Source organism: Elgaria multicarinata, chromosome 1 (assembly GCF_023053635.1).
Source record: "Elgaria multicarinata webbii isolate HBS135686 ecotype San Diego chromosome 1, rElgMul1.1.pri, whole genome shotgun sequence".
NCBI classification, from domain to species: Eukaryota; Metazoa; Chordata; class Lepidosauria; order Squamata; family Anguidae; genus Elgaria; species Elgaria multicarinata.
The window spans coordinates 199,970,124-199,988,559 of NC_086171.1; positions in this window are offsets into that span (position 1 = coordinate 199,970,124).

Sequence of the window (18,436 nt, forward strand, 5' to 3'; positions counted from 1 at the left end):
GAGGAGGGACAGCAGGCACTTTCGTGTAGGCGGATGCATGCAGCTGCAAAGGAATGAATAAGGAAAAAATAAATAAAAAGTACACCTTTTATATCTGGTCAAGAGGGCAGGGCTCCTGCAGCTTTCACTGTTGTGATGAAGAGGGAATTTCACCAGGTGCTGCATGCAAAGAAATGACACCTGCTGAAATTCCCTTTTCTAGACAACTGTTAAAGATAGAGGAGCCATGTCCTCCTTTCCATATGGTCACTCTAAAGAAATGGATTGCAACAACTCCAGTATAATTATGTTTTGACAGAGAGGATTTTATTTATTTATTTATTTATTTATTGCACTTATATACAGCTCCCATAGCCAGGGCTCTCTGGGCGGTTTACAGAAATTCTAAAATTAAGATTAAAACGAGTATACGAAATTTAAAATTCTAAAACACAGAACATACACACATAAAGCATTAAAAATCGTTAAAAAAAACTAAACATGTGGGTGATTAAGATGTGCCACCACATGCCTGGGCAAAGAGGAAAGTTTTAACCTGGTGCCGGAAAGATAGAAGCGTTTGTGCCAGGCGAGCCTTGTCAGGGAGATCATTCCACAGTCTGGGGGCCACCACTGAAAAGGCCCTGTCCCTCATTGCTACACTCCGAGCCTCTCTTGGAGTAGGCATCCGGAGGAGGACCTTAGATGTTGAATGTAGTGACCGGGTATATTCACGTCGGGAGAGGCGTTCCTTCAGGTATTGTGGTCCCAAGCCATGTAGGGCTTTATAGGTCAAAACCAGCACCTAAAATTGGGCTCGGAAACATACAGGCAGCCAGTGCAAGCGGACCAGAGCAGGTGTTATATGGTCGAACCTTCTGGTTCCCAAAATCAATCTGGCCGCTGCATTTTGCACGAGCTGATAAGTGCTACATGTGCAAAAGTGAAGTACAAGTTACAAATTAAGCTATTGAAAACATATTTCACAGATATTAGGGGGTCAGTGTTAATTGCTTGAAGGTTTCACAGCAGCTTTTTGTAAATAAATATATAAAATTCCTCTTCCCAAGAGACTCAAAAACAAAAGACTAAAAGGGGGGGGGGGAATGTAAGGCTAAAAGTATTTAGATGATAACTTCTTACCCACAGGCCTGTACAAACATTTAAAATTTGCAAAGCCTCATTTCCAGAGTATGATTACAAATCAGAGTACGATTACAAAACTGCAAAAAACTCATATTTTATACCAGAACCCCGTGGAAGTACCTATCTGACCAAACAATCTATATTGTTCTACACTGCTAGACTGTGGTTGAATTCATGGCTTGTAGAATAAAAAATATTCAGGCAAAAGTTTCTACCTTAGGTTACACAGCAAGAATTATATCAGGGACTGCAGATTATTTTAAAATAATAATTACCCAGACCCCTCAATAGTTGAATATTCCAAGATTTGGGGGAAGGCTTAAAAATTTACAGCGCAGTCAAAAGGCTGCATCAGTTGAGCTTTGAAGACGGTGGAAAACACAAACCAACAAAATAACGCTTCTGCAAGTCCTTTGGTTTTTAAAAGACCCAAACGCCAACGCCGCTTCCTCAAACTCTCCAGCTAACCCACCTTGAAAACTAAGAAGTTCTCTCACCCTTTTAGCAAATTACAAAACCTCCTGAAAAAAAGGGGGAAGGTAATACTTGCCTTCTAACAGAACTGCAAACCCATCAGGAACAGAGTTCGAGAAATTTTCTGTAGGGAAAAAAAGAAACAGAAGAGTTTATTTAAAAACAATGTACTAGAGTTTTGAAACTTTACAAGATACCTCCACAAAATACTTGCTGCTATTTGGTCTGTTGGCTTGGGGCTAAAAACATGGCCATGATCAGGTATTTCTATAAGTCGAGGGGGAAACAGGAAATGCTGTCTTTTTCTTTTCTTTTTTCTTGTACAGCTTCCAATCCTATTGTGTGAACTCTGGAGCGGGGATGTTCCACCCCTGAGGGTCTTTTGCATTAAACCCTCCCAGGGAAATTATGCATGCGCTTCTGACCCAAATTTACCCCTTCCCCCCATCCCCAAGAACATCTTCTCAGGGCCCCCAAACTAGCTTTATGCAAACTCTCAGTTCTATGGTCTTTTGTGTTACACAAAATAAATGAAGTGTGTGCCTACCTTACAGGTTTGCTGTAAAGGACTCCTTTTGCTTCCGGCATGAAACGTTGCCAGCCCTTGCAATCTTTGTTCTGTGATTTAGTTTTACAAAATGCTTGCTCTCCCCCCAATGGTACACTTTGAACATGTTAACTCTGAAAATCTGTTTTTAGTACAACAAGATTACTTTTACAAAAGTTATGTTACGGATTACCATAGTATATTTCCCCTACATATGAATATACCAGGGGGTGGGGGGTACAAGCGCTTTCTACATACATCTTTAATGGTTTCTCATTGTGAAATATTCTTTCTCTCAAGAAGTAGGGAATCCTGCAATGGCCAAGATCAGGTGCTTGGATTAATAGGGTTTTTTTTACCAAACAACAGCAAAATTAGGGTGACCATAAGAAAAGGAGGACAGGTCTCCTGTATCTTTAACAGTTGCATAGAAAAGGGAATTTCTGCAGGTGTCATTTATATATATGGAGAACCTGGTGAAATTTCCCTCTTCATCACCACAGTTAAAGGTGCAGGAGCTATACTAGAGTGACCAGATTTAAAAGTGGGCAGGGCACCTGCAGCTTTAATGGTTGTGATGAATAGGAAATTTCACCAGGTTCTCCATATCATATGGTCACCCTAGTCAGAGGGAATTGAAATGCAGAATGTACAAATGGTGGTAATTATCTTAACAGTTGCCATTCACAAAGCATTGTTGAATGAAATACAGATGTTGTGGCAATAGTAAGCCAATTAATTTATGTGGTGTGATTTAAAAAAATAGCAACATCTCTGGCCTTATTCAGACCAAAGGAAATAGAGTTGAATCTCTTAATGGACGGTACTCCAGCAATTTCTCTATTCCTCTATTCAAGAACGGCCACCTTAAGGCCATTGACACTTGATAGAATGTTCTGAGCAGTTGATATGACTAGTTTGAAAACATTGCCATTCCTGATCTCAAATTTGTGTCCACTGTTAACAGAGGGAGGGACAGAGATGCCTTCACATATCTCTGTTTCAACTTCCCCCAATCTGGTATGTTCCAGATGTGTTGGATTGCAACTCCCATCATCCACTGGGCAGCCTGGCCAAGTATCCTGGCCTGCCAGGAGCTTGATGTTTTTGCAATCCCAGGCAGGAGCAAGCAAAAAACGTAGGAGGCAGACAGCCAATGTATGCATTACAACAGAGTAGACTTACTCAGCTTTGTTCCCTCCAGGCTACAATCTGTCATCAGCATCCATCATGGTCATTGGTCCCAATTCACACCAGATCACACATATACACAGCTGTTAAATGTTTTTGAAGATGTACTCCGGATTTGCCTTTAATGAGTTCCTTTAGGCTGCCATCCATGGCAGGTGACTGTGTTTGGATCACTGGGGCACACTGTGTACAACCTGCTGAAGAAAAGAACGAGCGACCCGTGTATTCCATATGAGCAGGGGTGCACAGTCCTGGGCGTTGGCAGGCGGCCTGGGTTGTGCACCATGCGAACTCGTACACACGTATGCACGCACACACAACGAGAAGATTGCTGGGCTGGGAGGGGGTCTGTTTTGGGGATTGCTGCTCAGCACTGCAGAAGAAGCAGTACCAGAGGCTTCTTGGGCATTGGGAAGTAAAGGAGTCTTTCGCTTCCTCTCTCTCCAGGCAACTCTAATGGGTATTGTTGCTTCTGTGCTGCTATTAGCGGTGCAAAAGCCAGTGGAGGCTGGTGGCTCCAATTTCGGTGATGCCATTCTGGGTTTCAATCAGAATCAGCCAGAACTCTAAAGCAGCTGTCCAAGATGCTGAATTCTATCCCCAAACTAGGTTCAGCACCTTGGATAACATTTTTAGAGTCCTAACTGCTTCGGACTTGAAGCCCAGAATGTATTCACAGACCCACTGAAATCAGAGCCACCAGCCTCCACAGGCAAAAGCAACAATGCCCTTCAATGGCAACAGGATGGCAGGAGGGGTCAGAGGCAGCTGGGGGGGGGCAGGCACAGGACCCACTCCTCTTCATGTGAGCCTGGCCACGCCTTAATATTAACAACTGACCTCACGAAAACTAGCATGCTTAGAGTGGTTAAGAGTGTTGGACTGGGACTCAGAAGATCCATGTTCTAGTCTCAATGCAGCCATGAAGCTCACAAGGTGACTTTGAACCAGTCACTGGCTCTCAGCCTAAGCTACCTTTCAGGGTTGTTATGAGGATAAAAGGGACAGGAAAAGAACAGTTTCAGTTGCCTTGCAGTTCCTTGAAAGGGAAGGGGAAGGCAGGATATAAATGTAATAATAAGTGAATGAATAAAATCATCTGAGGCCCCACTCTACCGTCAGAGTATACATTTAGGTTAAGGAGCACAGAACAGGGCCTTTTCTACGGTAGCACCCCATCTGTGGAACTTCCTTTGCAGGGAGATTAGTTGGGCTCCCTCACAGCTTGCTTTTCATTTTCGTTTGACTTCGCTTTCTGTGACTGTTTTTGAGTTGACTGTTACACCTCTCATTCCTAACTGTGTCACTCTGCTTTTAAATTCTGTGGATTGAACTATTTTAAATTTTGTATTTTGAGAATCTTTGACAGTATGGAAATACTTTTTTACAAATAAGGTTGCAATCCTAGGCCCGTGTTGATAAGGTGACCATATGAAAAGGAGGACAGGACTCCTGTATTTTTAACAGTTGCATAGAAAAGGGAATTTCAGCAGGTGTCATTTGTATATATGGAGAACCTGGTGAAATTCCCTCTTCATCACCACAGCTAAAGCTGCAGGTGCCCTGCCCTCTTTTTAATCTGGTCACAGTATAACTCCTGCAGCCTTAACTGTTGTGATGAAGAGGGAATTTCACCAGGTGCTATATGCATACAAATGACACCTGCTGAAATTCCCTTTTCTATGCAACTGTTAAAGGAGCCCTGTCCTCCTTTCCATATGCTCACCTTACGTTTAGACAGGAAAAAAGAGTCCTACAACTCCCAACATTCCCAAGCTGGAGTTGTAGGACTCTTTCTGTCTAAACATGCATAGGTTTGTGCCTTAAATAAATAGTTTGCCAGAGAATCATAGAGCTAGAAGGGAAGGTAGTCATATAGTCCACACACACCCTTGCATACAATGCATATATGTTGATCAGGCACCAGAAACAATTCAAGTGCACTGAGAAGAAAGAATTGGCCTCTCACACTCCCACGCAGGGCCGGTGCTACCATAGAGGCCACTCAGGCGGCCGCCTAGAGCGCCAAGCTAAGAGGGGCGCCAGGCACAGCGCAGCACTCATGAGCGTTGGCTGTGAGCTGGCCCAGCCCGAGGATTCAGCTTGGCCTGGGCGGGTGAGATGGCGCCCCACGCCCGCCCAGCCAAAGCAAAGCCAGGGACACTGGGGTGGGGCAGCTCCACGTTTGGACTTCCGGAACGCGGCCGGAAGAGGAAGAGAGAGAGAGAGAATCTCCACTTCCCTTACTCGGCTTCGTCCTTTTTCTTCTGCTGCCCCTTACGCCTGGAACGCTCTTCCAGAACACTTGAGAACTACAAACTCAATCACTGCTTTTAAAACTCAGCTAAAAACTTTTCTTTTCCCTATAGCCTTCAAATATTGAATTTGTTCTGACTCTATACTGTTAGCTTCACCCTACCCGGTGCCTGTTTACACTTCCCTGTGCCTGTTTGCATTCTCCTTCCCTCTTTATTGTTTGCATTCTCCTTCCCTCTTTATTGTTTACTACAACTTATTAGATTGTAAGCCTATGCGGCAGGGTCTTGCTATTTACTGTGTTATCTGTACAGCACCATGTACATTGATGGTGCTATATAAATAAATAATAATAATAATAATAATAATGAATGGGATGCATGGGATCTTTGAGTGAATGCATGTGTTCATGCGTGTGTTTGTTTGGAGTGAGTGATGCTGAGTGTGTGTGTGCACGCGCGTGTGAGTTTGGGGGGTGATTTGGAAGTGATATTCCTATTAAATAATGCATTTTAGACCCATAGATGTTCCTTTCCAATTTGTTTGCTATAATTGGCATGACGTATTTCTTGCACTTTAAAATAAATTTAGCAGTTTCAAGTTTTGTGCTTCTTATTTTTTCCAGGAAACATATGTCCTTAAAAATCAAAGTTGGCATTTGGTGGTGGGGTGTGTGTGAAAGTAGCTCACCTTGCCTAGGGTGCAAAATAGTCTGGCACCAGCCCCGCTCCCACGCAGTGAAAAACACATGGATACACCTGTCCTATGGGGATTATCTGTGCACACCATTTTCTTGTCGTGATTTTGTATTGCTCAGGTCATCTTCTTTAGTCCTCTCCATTTTTTGTGCTGATTATTCTTGGCATCTAATCCTTCGCAACTGGAGGGCACACATGGAAAGAATGTCTCCCTGATTGCCCATAACATTAGAACATATTGGGCTACACTGCAGGTGCACTGAGTCACCGAAGCGCTTCCCATCACAAATCAAAGCAGACACATGGTTGTCAGAGTGCAAATGATCCATGTCATTTCTCCCCGGCTTGACTTGAAATGATACGTTCCAAAGCTGCTGCAGCTCCTCAGCGGAAAACTCTGGGGAGAGAAATAGATGGAGAAAGAGAGCACAATTTCCACTTTCTACAAATGGAGGTTAATTAACAGACAGGCAGGCTAAATATAATAACTGAACATGCACAACCTTCTACAGCGGTTGTTATGACCTCTCTGCAGCGAGTGCTTGTTTACTGCTTCATCTAGGGCCTCAATATATTATTACTCCCAGAGATGCGGAAGAGGCCTGAGCATAAGAGATCTGTTTGTTTCGTTGAAATAGCTCCCCAGATGTCAGACAGCATTGCCAATCAGTGGAGAATTTGCTTCTGAATTGTGGGCTACAGCTGCAGCGCAAGGCTACAAGAGAAGCCAAGACTGTGTTCTTTTTACTTCAGATTGCATCAATAAAATCCAATAATGACGTGACCTAGAGCAAGCCTGCATGCAGCCAGTGACCCACCAGGCATCAAAACAACTTACTATTCATCCACTGTGGCTTGCCAGGTTTTTATCAAACCTACCTGTTCCCTGTTTTTAAAGTCCCAGGCAGGGGGGAAAATGAGAAGCTCTATTAAGCTTCTGGTGGACCACCATAAATGTTGGACCAAGTTTGTCATAGTCAGTAACAAGTAGGTTGGCCATGAGTTCTACTTTACATATAACAGTCCTCTATTTCAATGTCTCTCAGACCGTCCTCTATTTGAAAATGTCTTCTATTTGAAGGGCTGTCCAGTTCAAGTCTGATCTATAAATAAAGGGCACCTTTACATTAAGTGGAAATCATGTTGCTTACCCAGGGCGTTTGTGCTTTCTGCTTTTTGGCATGATTGACATGGGCTGAATTACATGAGCAGAGCGGGGCAACCTACCCTTCTAAGTGTGCTCTTTTTGCTTCAATTAAGATGGCGCCATCTAGTGGTGAAAGATCCCACTTTTTTCAGATGTTACCACTTTAAAAGTGGTTCTTCTTTTCATGATGGAATTTTCAACGGATGGAGAAGGAAATGTCCTGGTCATTTAAAAGACCCACAAACTTTCATGAGTGGCCAATTATGTGCATACAATAAATCACTCATTTAGAGGAGCCCAAAGAATCATAAGAAGGGAGTTGCAGTTGCCCATCAACAATTAGCACCTGTACAGCAAACTGAGCAGTTACACAGTCACTTAGGCCTTAGCTAGACCTAAGGTTTATCCTGGGATTGTCCTGGGGTCATCCCTGTTCATGTAAATGACACACAGGATATCCCGGGAGCAGGCAGGGATGACCCCAGGACGATCCCAGGATAAACCTTAGACCGTGGTGAAATGTATGCTGTTTCCTTTTTTATTATAATAACTAGTTCTAAATTTGCATATATACATACCAATTAGCTTTTGCACATTTTATGTAAATCCATCCTCTCTTTTGTCCTCTTCTTTGGCAATGTGTAAATACCTCTCATAAAAAGCTCTTTGGGCTTAGCCTAAGGTGAGGTAAGCAGATGCAAAGGAAAACAAGGCTCCTGTACCATGAATCATTGTGTACAAGAACACATTTCAGCAGGGACAGCTCATTACGTAGGGATATGGGAAGTTAGACCGGCTGAAATTCCCTCATTTGCTCAAACAGAGAGAACTTCAAAGCTTCTGTTCATTTCTATCAGTTTTTGCCAGTAACTAGACCTGCCTCTTGGCAGCAACCAGAGCCAAACCCAGGGGCTGGTATAGTTGGGCAGCTACCAAGGCTGCAGTACCCTGCAAGGATCCATCACTGACCCCTGACCTGCCCCTGTGCAGCAGCAGCCACTACCACTTGCCCCACAGGGACAAATCTTCACATCCAACTCAACTCCACAGTCTGAATAGCTCGACCAATCAAAGAGCCACACTTAACACAATGACTGGGTTTGCACAACATGTTAACCCACACTCAAACAATGTGGGTTGTTTGTTGAACCATAGGTGGCTTGCATGCAGTGTGGCTTATTTTTCTCAAACAAGCCGCCTTATTGGGTGGTTCACGGTGGTTGACAAGCCACCCTGCGGAAAATGTCCTGGATTCAGACAACACAGTAACCCACAGTTCAGCAAACAACCCAGGGTTCAACAACAACCCACACTCAACCCCTGAATGTGGGTTAGTGTGTTGTATGAACAGTCCCATTGCCTGCTCGAGGATCTAATCACCAGCCTGTCTTTGACCAAGTCAGCTGCTTTTAGCCCTGTGGCTTCTTGTTTGCTTGTGAAAAAGCTACCATTTCTCCAGCTGCACCTTGGCCTGGAGCCTCATTGAGGCCTGATATTCAGTAACAAATGGTGTGCGGCAACTGTCCGAAGTGTAGAAAATAGTGGATTAGCATGATCTTTCAATCCACTGTGAGAGTAACTCAGGGATGCAACCTTTGGACTTAGGGCAGCTATGGTTGGAAAGTCTGCACGTGATGAGCCAGCTATGTACATGTATTACCATGCAAATGATTCACATTTCAACACATGTTGGGAAACGCTGGCAAAACAACTCTTTCCAGGGAGTTCTGAAACCTGAAACTGGGGCACAGTGAAAGAGCTCAAGACTCAGGGAGGCTGTTAAATGCAGGTCAGTAAGGGCACCAGCTGCTCTTCTTCCTCAGCCTCACCATTGTCTAGGCCAGAGTATGAGGCAGGTGAACAAGTGAAGAGGAGCATGTCCAGGGGGCTCTTCTCAGCAGGTCCCCTGCTGGAGTGTGGACCTAGGGTGACCCTATGAAAAGGAGGGCAGGGCTCCTGTATCTTTGACAGTTGTATAGAAAAAGGGATTTCAGCAGGTGTCTTTTGTATGCATGCAGCACCTGGTGAAATTCCCTCTTCATCACAACAGTTAAAGCTGCAGGAGCCCTGCCCTCTTTTGTATCTGGCCAAGACGTCAGGGCTCCTGAAGTTTTAACTGTTGTGATAAAGAAGGAACTTCACCAGGTGCTGCCTCCATACAAAAGACACCTGCTGAAATCCCCTTTTCTGAGAGATACAAGAGCCCTGTCCTCCTTCTCATATGGTCACCCTATTATGCAGGTTCTCCTGTAGCTCCCAAGACATTCAGGGCTGGCTCCTATAGGCCCATGGGCAAGGCACTCTCAATGGGCCCTCTCCCTCAGTGAGTCTACCTTCTCACCGCCATTGTCACCAGCTTCTATTGCTCCTCATCCTCTCTCCCATCATTGGTACCCCTTGCTTGCTTGACAGGCAGAAAAACAGTGAGCGGGTAGGTAGGGGCACCCGCTGCTCCTCTTCCTAAGTTCTTTTCAATGGGTCCCTGCTGGGGTGTTGGCCCTCAGCAAGTGCCCGACTGTGCCAACTGTTGATGCCAGCCCTGATCCCAGCCAAAAGGCCGTGGAACTAGGCCTTCAGTTTCCAAACGTTTGGGAAGAGGTGAGCTGACATATTTTCACAAGACATACAGTCCCCAAGAACCAGAGGATCATGTTTGCCTTCATGAATATTCAGAAACCAGTGAGCACGTTTACCATCAGATCTGCACTTTGAATTTCACGTCTTCCCTCTGGGATCTGCAGCACTAAGCCCGGTAAATACTTTACAAGTCCAAGGAGAGGCTTTGGACGCAAGAGAGCAGCATAAAAGCTAAACAGAGATTAAATATGAATGGATTTAGGTGTTGCATTTAGCAGTTAGGGGTTACATACTGTGCTTTGTGGGAAATGCTTTGCTTTCCGGTGCTCTGGGATAATGTTTCAAAGTTAAGTCAGCTACAGATGTTATGCAATAACCAGTACAGCTTGTTGTTTCACAGTTTCCACTACTTAGGAGACAAGAGGCTAGGCTTATTAAGCCTAGTATCTGTTAAAACAGGCTGTAGAGGCCTTATAGTTACTTCCTCAGGGCAGGGGGGCAAGGCATTTTAATGTGATAAATAGCAAGGGCTTTACAAGCACTGTTAAATTGGTTTTTTGTACATTTGTAGCTCGGATATAATCCTACAATGATTATAGGGGCCATTCTTTTCAAATAGCTCTCTCTCTCTCTCTCTCTCTCTCTCTCTCCATCATTAAACCTTGGTTTTTTTAAGATTTGGAATGTAGCAGAAATAGCAACATCAGCAGAATTAAAACTGTTAAGGAGAGAAGGGAAGCAATTAGAGACCTTTCAAAAATCATGGTCTCCCTTTGTTAGTATAATGAAAAATATAGGCATAATCTTGACAGTAATCATGATTTCATTCAGCTTGATGTGAGTGGTATTAATTGAGCTAAGATTAAGCTCTCCATCACACCAACTCTTTTTTTCCTTGGTATGCACCCACAGTTTTGACCTCCGTTTCTTTAGCACAGCAAGTTCTGATCCCTTTCACCTTCATAGCTATACCTGGGGACTCCCGTTATTGTGCCCTCCCCCCTTCGCTTCATTGGTTCCTGTCAAGTGATGGACGGGAGAGCCTCCCCCTCCCTTCACTCTAAGTGGGTTTGAGCCCCGGCATCGTTCCTTTGAAGAGGGAAGGCCTGGAGAAAGCCAAAGGAGAGGCCATGGTGCAAATTGGGGTGGGGAGGGAGACCCCAAAGCTAATCTGAGCGTATTTGACACCCTGAGGATCTTTCCCTGTCTGGTCCAAGAAAGCATTTCTGTTACTTAAGGGCGGCAGCAGGCGATTGTAAAAAGAATCGTGTTTTATTGGTGGATGGGCGACAGCCTGATTTTAATCCAAGCTCTTTTCCAGCACCACCACCCCACATGAAATAAATAACTGGCTTGCATTTCTTGCTGTTCTTTGCTGGTCATTCCAAGCAGCCCCGTGGCAAAGGCAGCCAGCAAGCTGCCTTTGCAAGCCCCATGGCTAAGGCATAGGCATGCGCAGCACATTTCATTAGGGTCTGCACCCAAGGAATTTTATTTTTTTAAAGGTAAACGTGTATTGAATACTCAATCATAAAGGACATTTTTTATTCATTTATTTATTAAACACTGTAGACACTGGTGCCCTACTACGCATTCAGCTTGCTTGACCTAGGGAGCTTGTGGGCTCTCCCACACTAGAGGCCTTCAAGAGGCAGCTGGACAAGCATCTGTCGGGGATGCTTTAGGGTGGATTCCTGCATTGAGCAGGGGGTTGGACTCGATGGCCTTGTAGGCCCCTTCCAACTCTGCTATTCTATGATTCTATGATTCTATGACTGTGGGTTGAAGAGATGCTTTTTGCTTGAGGCATTAATCATAGAATCATAGAAAAGCAGAGCCGGAAGGGGCCTACAAGGCCATCGAGTCCAACCCCCTGCTCAATGCAGGAATCCACCCTAAAGCATCCCTGACAGATGGTTGTCCAGCTGCCTCTTGAAGGCCTCCAGTGTGGGAGAGCCCACAACCTCCCTAGGTAACTGGTTCCATTGTTGTACTGCTCTAACGGTCAGGAAGTTTTTCCTGATGTCTAGCTGGAACCTGGCTTCCTTTAACTTGAGCCCGTTATTCCGTGTCCTGCACTCTGAGAGGATCGAGAAGAGATCCTGGCCCTCCTCTGTGTGACAACCTTTTAAGTATTTGAAGAGTGCTATGATGCCTCCCCTCAATCTTCTCTTCTCCTGGCTAAACATGCCCAGTTCTTTCAGTCTCTCTAGGGCTTTGTTTCCAGACCCTTGATCATCCTGGTTGCCCTCCTCTGAACACGCTCCAGCTTGTCACATTAGTGTGTGCCTGGGCACACCCGGCACACCCTTTGTGCACACCTGTGGGCTAAGGGTGTGCATACGTATGTGTGTTTGTGTATACGCAGGCAGCGGCATTGAGACATTCCTGGTCTCTCCCCATGAAGGTGCTTCCTGCCCAGGGCCTAGCGCTGCTGCATTCCCCCAATGGGCAGGCTCACTTTCGGCAGCGCTAAACCATGCAGCAGCGCCCACCTCTTCTGCTAGGCTGCTGCGCATAAAGTCCTGTCCCAAGGAGTTGCTTGCAATGACACCTCTGCCTCCATTCTCTCTCCCTTTCCCCCACCTCCAATCTTCAAAATTCCCTGAGCATTTTGCAACACACACTCCAAACATTAAAATGCTAGCTAAAAATCCCCCTCCTTTCCAAAGAATGGGGTGTCTCCCATGTTTGTCTAACCTCAGTCCCATTCACTTCAATGGGTCTACTCGAAGTAGGATTAACATGGGATACAAGCCAACATATTTGGGAGAACTTACTAAAAAGCAGGCATGGGCTCTTTCCTCAGCCATATTGGGGTGGGGGGAAATAGGGGATCAGGTCTGATCTGGACACTAAGGGGTGAAAATGCCTGGTCTGCTATGTTTTCTCTAACCTCTCCCATGTGTGACCGTCCAGATGCACGCCTCTCTCTTTTTTGGCAGCAAAGATCTGGTGCTATGGTAAGGGAAAGGAGTGGGGGTGGAATTAAAAGATTTACAAATCACATGAAGCAAAGAGCAGGAGGAGAGCTGAGAAGGAAGGGCTGATGAACCCTTAATAAGCCTGTCCAGTGTAATGACCGGATCAACTCACTTCTGAAAGGAGAAAGAAAGAAAGAAAGAAAGGAAGGAAGGAAGGAAGGAAGGAAGGAAGGAAGGAAGGAAGGAAGGAAGGAGGCTTAAATGCACCTACACCCAGCAACCAATCAGGCAGCCAGGACAAAAACCCAGAGGGAAAGTAGGAAGTAAAGACTTGAAGATGGGTCGATGGAGGGCATCAGGAGATGGAATCATGTGTGTTGGAGGAGAAACACCCAGCCCTCCCCTTTCCTCAGCAAGACTCCATTAGTACATGCCCCCATCAAAGGAAAAAGCAAGATATTCCAGACTTTCCCCGCACCAAAATAAAAGGCAACCAGGGGAGGAGGGGCGAGATGAGTGCAGGACAGGGGTGACATCATATGAGTACCGCGCTGCAAATCCACATACCAGGCATGGCGAGTTTGCGATAAATCGCTGGTGTGATGGAGCTTTTAGTTACTATGGATATGGAAAATCAGAATCCTAATACTTTTAATCATTATAATTTTGTCCTTTTCTTTCAGTCATGTTAGAAGTGTAAATTAGGTGGTAACTGGCTAGGGCAGCCTTCCTCAACCTGGGGCGCTTCAGATGAGTTGGACTGCATCTCCCAGAATGCCTGGGGCATTCTGAGAGTTGTAGTCCAACACATCTGGAGCGCCCCAGGTTGAGGAAGGCTGGGCTAGGGCATTACTATGGTTATTAGACAAAGGAGGGGAAAGAAGTCAGTGGTAGTGTACATGCTTTGTAAGCAGAAGGTCCCAGTTCAATCCCAAGCATCTCCAGGTATGATTGTGAAATACTCTTGTCTGAAACCCTAGGGAGCTACTGCCTGTCAGTATTGCCTGTCAGGCAGAAAATAGATCAGCTCAAAACATCTTCAATTCCCAGAAGCCTCTGCCAGCATAGCCAAAGGTCAGGAATGCTGAGAGCTGAAGTCATACTCCCCTTATACAAATCTACGATGCAACCATACTTAGAATACTATGTATAATTCTCTAGTCATCACGCCTAAAAAAAAAAGGATATTGTAGAGATGGAAAAAGTACAGAAAAGGACAACTAAAACAATCAAGAGGATGGAGCCACTCCTATTGAAGAAAGGTTACACCAGCTGGAATTGTTTGGCTTAGGGAAAAAGCAAGTAAAGGGTGGCAGGGACATGATATAGGTGTATAAAATTGTTCATGGTATGGAGAAAGTGGATAGGAAGAAATCCATCTCTCATAATAATAAAACCTATGGTCATCCCATGAAACTGATTGGTGGGAGATTCCTGACAGATAAAAGGAAGGGCTTCTTCACACAGTGCAGAGTTTAATTATGGAATTCACTTCCACAAGGTGTAGTGGCGGCCACCATTTTGGATGGCTTTATTGGACAAGTTCATGGAGGATAAGGCTAGCAATGGCTACTAGTCCTGATGGCTATATGCTCCTTCCAATATCAAAAGCAGTATCCCTATGTACACCAGCTGTTCTGAACCAGTGCCTGGGCACGGTAATGGACTGGATGAGGGCTAACAAACTGAGACTCAATCCAGACAAGACGGAGGTACTGTTAGCGGGTGGTTCATTTGTCCAGCGAGGTGATGTTTGCCCTGTCCTGGACGGGGTTGCACTCTCTCTAAAGGATCGGGTCCGTAGTTTGGGGGTGCTCTTCGATCCAGAACTGTCACTTGAGGCACAGGTGAACTCAGTGGCAAAGAGCACCTTTTATCAGCTTAGGCTGATATACCAACTGCGCCCTTATCTGGACAGTGATAGCCTAGCTACAGTTATCCATGCTCTGATAACCTCTCGTTTGGATTACTGCAATGCGTTATACGTGGGGCTGCCTTTGAAAACGGTCCGGAAGCTTCAGCTGGTACAAAACAGGGCAGCCCGTTTACTAACAGGGACTGGCTGGCGAGATCACATTACGCCAGTCCTTTTACAACTTCATTGGCTGCCAGTCCAGGTCCGGGCCCGATTCAAAGTGCTGGTATTGACATTTAAAGCCCTAAACGGTTTGGGGCCAGGTTATTTGAAGGAACGCCTCCTCCCATATGTACCTACCCGGACCTTAAGATCATCTACAGGGGCCCTTCTCCGTGAGCCCCTGCCAAAGGAAGTGAGGCAGGTGGCTACTAGGAGGAGGGCTTTCTCCGCTGTGGCACCCCGGTTGTGGAATGAGCTCCCCAGAGAGGTCCGCCTGGCGCCTACACTGTACTCCTTTCGTCGCCAGCTGAAGACCTTTTTATTCACTCAGTATTTTAACACTTAATTTTAACTTAAATTTAAATTATACTGTTTTAACTCTGTATTTTAACCTTATATCAATTTAGCTGCGTGGTTTTATCCTGGTTGTGCTTTTTATATTGTATTTTGTATTTGTATTTTTAACTTGTTGGTTGTTTTATGATGATTTTAATTTTTGTGAACCGCCCAGAGAGCTTCGGCTATTGGGCGGTATAAAAATGTAATAAATAAATAAATAAATAAATAAATAAATAAACATGGGCAGGAGAGTGTTGTTGCACTCATGTTCTGCTTGTGGGTTTCCCATCAACAGCTGGTTGGTCACTGTGTGAGCAGAATGCTGTACTAGATGGACCCCCCCCATCTGATTCAGCATGGCTCTTACGTTGTTACATTGTGTTCCTATGTCCAAAACATCTGGAGATCTTTCTGACCATCCCTGGTGCAGATGATACTAAGCTAGAGAGATCAGCAGCCTGAATCAATATAAGGTAGCTTCCTATATTCCTAGTACTAATATTCTTAAGAACTCCTACTGGATTCAACCAAAGGCTTATCTTTTTATCTGTCCTGAATGTCCCACCACTTAGTCTCATTGGTGCTAGGTGCTGGAATTATGAGGGAGAAAAATGTCTCCCTATCCACTTTCTCCACACTCACCCTTTTTCCTAAGTTAAAAAGCCCCAAATGTTTATCATTTTGGTTGCTCTTTTTAGCATCTTTCCCACCTCTACAATATCCTCAAGACACAGTGACAAGAACAGAGCATTCCAAGTACAGTGTACAGTTTCAGTAATTGCACCTCAAGCATCCATTTTTAAAATCTCCTCTTGAGGTGTGTCTGTATGTACGGTAGTTGTTTGTGTAATATTAACACTGCTACCCTCCACATGTCAACTCTAAGCCCCATTGAGTTCAATGGGATTTATTCCCAGGTAAGTGCATATAGGATTGCAGCCCAAGTGTGGTTTTGGCTAGCTCAGTAGAGGGGAGGGCTGAACAGAATTTTCCCTGCAGTACTTTCCTACCGGCTTCTGTACAAATACTTGGATTTCTCTCAAATCCCCACCATTTATCGATGGCATTACTATTCCCAACTGGGGCTAAACAGAACAGACTTGTCCAGGGCCACTCAGTGGGCAAGTTCAGATGATCACAGAGGGAGAAAAAGGCATTGTGGCTTCTTCCCCCACCCCTGAATTATTCCCCACACCACAGGGTATGTTGGCTTGTTGTCCAAACCTGGCACGCAGAATGTGTGTGTGTGTGTGTGTGTGATACCCACCCTAGAACCTCTACTGCACATCTTGGGTTGTAGGGTGGGGTACGATCGTCCCTACCACTACATGCCAGGTTCAGATGACAGGCCAAGCCGCAATGTAGCTATGCTGGAATTTGAACTGAGAACTCCTCCAACCAAGCTGAGTCCAAAATTGTAAAGAATGGGCCTCAAAAGGCAGAGAAGGGGATGCCAAAATGTCTCCACCACAAATATAATTTATCAGCATCAACAAACATTTTTTGGACTGGCGTTCACATTTGTGTCTGATGTTTGCATCCATTTAGCTGCGGTATTCATTCTTTACAGCTATAGGTAGTTTCTTCCCTGCTTTGTTTACAGCAAGCTTAGCAAAGTCTTTCACTGTTCTCATAAACTATTTAGGCAACCTGTGTACTTTTTATCAGGGCTACAGGTTCACCAGCTCCAGCATGGTGGGTTTAGATAGCACTAGTCAGGCAACACCCACTGATGTTACTGCCAACTAATCTTGATGCAACAAAATGAAAAGAAATGTCCCAACAACAGTATCTTCTTCTGTGAAATAACAGCCATGAAAAATGTTACATCAGAATACAACATGTACATGAATATTGTAGGTGATATTAGTGAGCAGAAATGCCTGAGTCAAGCTCATGGATCGATTCTGCAAAATCCACACCAATCTTGCATTCTGGCATCTTTTTTGGCTGCATTAAAACATTGGTTAGTTTTTTTGTAAGAGAAAAAAAGTTATGTCAAAATTAGCCCTTAAGATTTAACACGTGGTCTTTGTGGAAATGGAAACGTTCCTGTTATTGTAAAAGCAGAATGAATGCCTGCCTTTTTACTATTGGTTAACTTTGGGGTTTTTTAAATTATTATTATTATTATAGGTCCAAACTGGGCATATTTGTGTAGAATTATAAACTGTAATTTTGTACTTTTACATGTTTTTTTTTCAATTATGAAAAGAAAACTATTTAAAATCAAAAGATTTTATTTATTTATTTGTTTCATTTTTATACTGCCCAATAGCCGAAGCTCTCTGGGCAGTTCACAAAAATTAAAACAATGAAAAGCATAATAAAACAACCAACAGTCTAAAAACACAAATACAAAATACAATTTAAAAGCACGACTCTCTGGGGAGCTCATTCCACAGCCGGGGTGCCACAGCAGAGAAAGCCCTCCTCCTAGTAGCCACCTGCCTCACTTCCTTTGGCAGGACCCCTGTGGATGATCTTAAGGTCCATGCAGGTACATATGGGAGGAAGTGTTCCTTCAAATGATAATTACCATGGAAGTGATCATATATAAAGTTGTCCCATTTAGTACATACGGATACCTACACATTTCCCTGTCCTTCCTATTCAACATTCCCATTAACCACAATGTCTACTGCATTCCACTTCCTTTGCATTCCACCTTCTTATGCTCCAGCATCTGAAGATCATGAAAAAAACCCAAACTCAGGGGCAATGGATTTAACAGATTTTTTTTTCTATTAAGAAAAAAGATGGAAGAAGCATTGGGAAAATACAGGATGGCTACAAATAGAAGATGATGATGTTGGGAGACACCCACATACCAAATTCTGTGAATGTGGCAGGGAGATTGCACAATAGGGCCTCATATGGAAGCACTCTTAGTGTGAGGATCACTGTGGAACAGGGATGGGCAAGAGCTGGTAGATTGGGATCTAGATGGTAGATCGGGATCTAGGAACATGCACAGGATCTAAGTGGTAGATTGGGATCTAGGGGCATGCTCCTGGTCGTTCCACAGAGGTCTATCGTCCGATTGGAGTCCACCACGATAAGAGCCTGCGGTGTGGTGGC